This window comes from Xyrauchen texanus, chromosome 38 (assembly GCF_025860055.1).
Source record: "Xyrauchen texanus isolate HMW12.3.18 chromosome 38, RBS_HiC_50CHRs, whole genome shotgun sequence".
Taxonomy (NCBI): domain Eukaryota; kingdom Metazoa; phylum Chordata; class Actinopteri; order Cypriniformes; family Catostomidae; genus Xyrauchen; species Xyrauchen texanus.
The window spans coordinates 7,516,313-7,522,275 of NC_068313.1; the positions used below are offsets into that span (position 1 = coordinate 7,516,313).

Sequence of the window (5,963 nt, forward strand, 5' to 3'; positions counted from 1 at the left end):
AGTACAACAAAAAATATAACAACCATCGTCATTGTCATAACATTACAACCATATGTAACCGGGTGGTAAATACCCCTTAAAGTTTGTTTTTCTCCTTGTATGTTTAAAACTGTTATTTAATTGTGATTTGATATGTTGAGTGAATTATGGAGACAGGAAAGGCAGCGGTTACCTGTATTTCCCTGGAGTTGTCAACAGGTGGCGCTGTGTGTTGCGTACGAGATTATGCGCATGCATTTTCACCTCGGTCATTGTTTTGATAGACATGCAACGAGTAGTGTGAGAGAGACGCGCACTCTCTGGGAACGGGTAAATTTAATCCACGGGTAAATATAATGTTATGTGGTAATAATCTTGATAAATACCATTTGTGGATCTATACTTTTTTGTGTAAATATGGATATATTATCATACTTGAGAAGTTATGTCGTGTGTAATGTCCGCGATGATATGACGTCACACCATGCGGTGTAGGCCTGTTCATTTGACATTAAGAAATGTTAAGGTGCGTACACACTGCCAGCGACTTTATCACTGCAGGTCGCCAGTGGCTGGCGGTGAAGTCGCTAGTGGGTGTTCCCACTACTGGTTGCCTAGTAACGTTTATAAATGACATTCACGGATGTCATTCCATTGCTGTTGACAGCGAATCTCTTTTCTTGCCACTAAAAACAAATATTTTGGAGGGAAAAGACTAAATATAAATGGAATCAGTACATAAAATGCTTTATATCATAGATGAATGAGAAACCAGGCGTGCTGTTTGCCAGAGCGGCTGTTTATCTGCGGCGAAAATGCAAATGCTGTTCTGTCTGGGTCCATAAAATCCCCGCGATCTCAGATACACCTTTCCACGCAGTATTTTTCTTAAAAATGTCCTTGTACGTGAGAAGAGACATATCATAGAGCACTGGAAAATTTCTAACAGCAAGAATTAGCCTTTCATCCATCTTTCCGTTACTGCAGGAGCTGAGAGAGAGAGAGAGAAGGATCACGTGAGCTCTCCCGTCGTCTCTCCTATTGGCTGTCGCTTCCGTTAGTCGCTCCAAAGTTGAACTTTTCTCAACTTTGTTGCGTCGCTGAACACGCCCACATCTAGCGCCAACGGTCGCGACAGCTCGTGTCGCAGGAAGTCGCTGTGCTCGCATTGAAAATGAATGGTATTGAGTCGCTGTCGCGCGCGATGTCGCTGGCAGTGTGTACGCACCTTTATGCACTTTTTTCAAATGTTCATTGTGCTTTTCATGTGATTTGTATTTAATGTGATTATTTACACAGTGTACAACAGTATGTTGAGCATTTCAGCCCTCGTGAAGTGAATGTGATGTTCTGTAGGAGCTGATTGTTACGTGAGTGTTATTTTCTCTAATTTCTTTCAAGTGATATGTAAGTGGGAAATATAAAAATTTACTTATGTTGTTTTGTTTTCTTTGTACAGTATTCTCACTGTCGTATTGTATTGTATTGTATCGTATTGTACCTTATAGTATTGTGCCGTATTGTATTGTTTTGGAATCGTGTTGCATATTATTTTTTTGTCTTGGATTGGATTAGGCTCTTCACCAATCAGCTGATGACCCTATTCAATATGAAGGGGAAGGGCAAAAAAGATAAAATTAGAATTGAAGACAAGAAATTGTTTTCAGCAATAAAAGGTGAGCTTCATATTATGGTCATTTTAAAAAAAAGTGTGTATATATGTATGTGTGTGTGGAATGCTTAATATCAGGCTTGATGTAATTTGACTTGATTTGTGATTTGATAACTAGGCTATTTCATTTAATTGATTCGAGTACTCAAATTTTCATCTATGTATACTATGTATCTCTGCTGCAAGCTAGACCACAACAGTGGCGTTTGTATATTTATTTTACATGTGGATTTTTTTGCTTTGATTGTAGCTGCTGTCATGAAATGGGACCCAGCTGCAACAGAGTCCCAAATAAAGTCTGCTGCATCTGATCATATGAAACATGCCCCCGGGAGAGTCGGGGTGGTGGCTGTAAATGAATATATTGTGGACCTTATAGCAGCCACATTTTGTTAATTGTTTACTGTTTTAACAAAACTTTATAGCACTTTTATTTATAACTTTACTGTTCTGGCTTTTAAGTTTTATTATATTATTGTGTTAATTTATACTTGACTGTTCAGGTTTTAAGTTGTATTGTGTTAATTTATACTTTACTGTTCTGGTTTTAAGTTTGGGTAAAATTTGTAATAAAAATATATTTTCAGATTTAAATAATTTATTTCTTGGAGTGATCAGTTTGTTTTACAGGAAAATGTTAAGCAGTTTATTACAATTCTATTGATAAGATATAAAAATGCAAGACTAGTATATACACTACACTTTTATTCAATTGAATATTCAATATTATCAATATTCTTTAAAATCTAATTTAGGTCTATGGTCTGCGTGTGTAACGGTTACCCTGTCTTGTTTCACTGTTGCCCTCTTGTTTTCCATCTTGTCACTTTTGCACTTCTTAGTTTTCACTTTAGTCCCTTATGTAACTCCATAGTCCTCTGTTAGCGTTCGTGTTCCCTGTCATTGTTTTCACCTGCCCTCATTAGGTTGCCGTTTGCTTCTGTTAATCACCTTATTATCTTGTTTGAGTTCTGTTCGTTCATTGGCCCCTTTTTCCCTTGTTTGTGTATTTATACCCCGTGTCTTTGTTCAGTCTTTGTCGATCGTTGTTTGATGTTAGCCTGGTGTGTGCTTCCCTCACTAGTCCCCTGTTTGTTTATATCGTGGTTAGCTTAACTAGTTTGTTTCTTTTCCCCATCGTGGGTTGTTACTTTGTGTTTGTTTATCAAATAAAGTTCAAACTGCGTTTGGATCCGCATCTCCTCGTCTGCCTCGTTACTCAAGCATAACAGCGTGTCTGCAGTTTCATGACACGACAACCATTAACAATGAGTAACTGGGTTTTTCTCAGTGAGAACTAACTCACTGCCACTGTTTTAAAGTAAAAACATTTTAAAGTTGGATCCTGACAAATATGCACAGATGGGATTTCCATGTCAGTATGGGTCTTTAACAGTCGACTTTGACATTTCTACTACAGAAAACGCGTCTAATACAACTTTTATTCTGGCTGCCTTTAGATGTCTTAACAATTACGTCTGTAGCACGTCTTTAATTGATGTCTAAACAATGTCCAGAAAAGACGTATAAAAACCTTAATTCTGGCTCCTGTGAGGACGTCTTCTGGATGTCTAACAATTACGTCTGTAGCACGTCTTTAATTGACGTCTAAACAATGTCCAGAAAAGACGTATAAAAACCTTAATTCTGGCTCCTGTGAGGACATCTTCTGGATGTCTAACAATTACGTCTGTAGCACGTCTTTAATTGACGTCTAAACAATGTCCAGAAAAGACGTATAAAAAACTTTCATTCTGGCTCCTGTGAGGACGTCTTCTGGATGTCTAACAATTACGTCTTTTAGACGTGGTCTAGACGACTTTTTGCTCGCTGGGATCCTTTCAGTCAGAATTAGAATTGGAATCATTCTGCAAATGTATCTAAATTTACATTTAAATATTGTCCTGAACAACCACTAACTGTTAGCATGCCATATGTATTAGAATCTTGCTGCTTATCTCCATAAGTGAAATGTTAATTTCTGTAAGCCGTTGATTGCTGATAGAGGGCGCTGACGTCACAGCAGCCTCAGCCTAGATTAATATTTAGGAAATATATTGTAAAACGTCAAAAATAAACTTGTGTGAACTCGTATTAACATGTGGGGCTTTTATACCAAGTGACGCAACTTCTTAAAATTGAATTTATCAATGGGACGTGCCACTACAGTCACTACAAAATCATAAAATGTTATTCAAATAATATATAATAGACCCCCAGTCAGCATATGGCCAAGTGATGTGGCTTGCGATCTCGCAACAACACAATGATGTGCCAAGCAGCAAGATTCTATTACATGGCATTCATAGTTTAGTGGTGGTTCGGTACAATATTTAATGAAAAATTAGACAAATTTGAAGAGCGATCCAAACTAATTCTGGCTGATAGGATAAAGACAGTAGGCTAGACGACGAGGCAAGTTGACCAATCAGATGAAAGGGGCGTTTCAGTGCCGTTCATGTGTTTAAAAAATATTCAAAGCATAAACACATTTTTTAAACACTGAAGGAAAACAAAAATTGAGCCTTTCCCCCTCAATCTTTATATTCCTTTTTAAATAGAAAATGAAATGGTCAACAGGAAATACGTTTTTATCTGCTTATTCTATTAATCAGTGTTAAACCCAATAAAGAAAAAACTATTTTTTTTTTTGTTAAAAAAAGAAAAAGGAACGGATGCAAAAGTACACGGACCTGTCACATACAGTACGTGATTTGTATGTCATTCATAACTGTGAATCTGTGAACATTAATGGACCAGTTTTCAGCATATCAGTTTTAAGACAAAGAGTGAATGTGTGTATATGGTAAAGGAATTTAATGAATGTGGTAATCTGGCAGGCTTTTGAAGCACCTTTTTAGAAAATTCTCTTGACATTGTCTAAGAAAATTATCTAAAAAAAAAAAAAATGGTGCATTTAGGTTTTGGCAAGGACAGTGTCATATATTCTCAATGCATATATTAATAGGTAATAGTTTAAAATCAATTTAAGATTTTCTAAATAATTTCTTTATGTCTTTAATTAATTCTGAATTTTGTATAGCATCTCCTAAGAGAGTTCTTTTAATTCTCACCATTTTGTTTTGATGATGAGCCACCAGTTAAAGGAATAGTTCACCAACAAATATAAAATATACTTTTACTCATTTATTCACCCTTATGTTGTTCAAAACCCATATGCTGTTACTTTTTCTTGGAACATAAATATTGTTTTAAGCAGCTTTATTCCATAGAATAACAGTTAATATTGACCAGGAGCTGTCAAGTTTCAAAAAGGACAAATACTATAAAGCACTATTAAAGGTTCAGTATTAAGACATCATAACAGAAGACGAAATGACTTATGCACTATATTCCAAGCTTTCTGGGGTCATACAGCAGCTATGTATTGTGTTTTATGATATTTTTGTAATTATGTTTTTTTCTCTTTGTGGTGAATTGTTTTTGTGTGGAAAAGAGCAGCGTTAGGATTATTGATGAAAATATTGTGTTAAGATTCTACTGTGAGGAAAAAACAATGATATACAACCTGAGGGCAGTAAACAATTTTTGTGTTTTGTTTTGAATAAATTCAAATTATATTAATCTTTTCATTGAGACAGCACAAAAAAGAAAGAAAAGATGACTGAAACAGGCAAATTGCTAGCAATGCAGACACTGTTCTCTTTCATCATCTCGTGTTCGAGATCCACCTATGGGAAGGGCATCCGTACCTGACCTCTGCAGAAGCATCCAATTGCACCAAGTCTGGCTAGAAGCGTGTGACCTATGCTCGGTAAGGACCCACCCCCTTACCTAAGAGCATATAACAACCTGCACGCGCTGCTGCTCCTCAGTTGACATTCGCTTCTCGCGACCTCTGTTTTTCTCTCATCTTGGTTGGATTTTGACTTTCACTAATTTGTCTACAGGAGGACACATCGCTCAGATCAGCCTCCGCCAGACGTGACTGTCTTGTTTCAGCCAGGTTAGCTGTTTCTTGTTTATTGCAAGCCGCCCACACTCTCTTAAACTACCACCAGGCTGCCCGCCTTTCTCTCTCACCACTTCCCCTGCTCCACGCAAAGGATTTCACGGAGTTTCGCCCTAATATGGCATTTTCCAAACCTACGGCTTCCTCCGGGGTCAGCCTATTGCGTGCCGGCCCGGCCGCGTGCGGTGCCCTTATCGCAGCCAGAGACCCTCATCCTTTCTATGTCATGTGCATGGGTCTCAAACACACGGAGGAGGCTGTAGAGTTTCCGGAAAACTGTAGTCACTGCCTGGCGCTGCCTAAAAAACTCCGGTGCCAGAGGCTCAAGGTCGCCGCTAC

At 37.8% G+C, this 5,963-nt stretch overlaps 1 long non-coding RNA gene across 1 annotated transcript; it reads left to right on the top strand.

The window, feature by feature from the left end:
• The first annotated feature begins 231 nt into the window (after nt 1-231).
• LOC127631818 (uncharacterized) lies at nt 232-2,190 on the top strand. The gene is made up of 4 exons (XR_007969017.1): nt 232-309; nt 1,279-1,349; nt 1,555-1,655; nt 1,902-2,190. It is a non-coding gene; the product is annotated as an uncharacterized LOC127631818 (long non-coding RNA).
• The last annotated feature ends 3,773 nt before the right edge of the window (nt 2,191-5,963 follow it).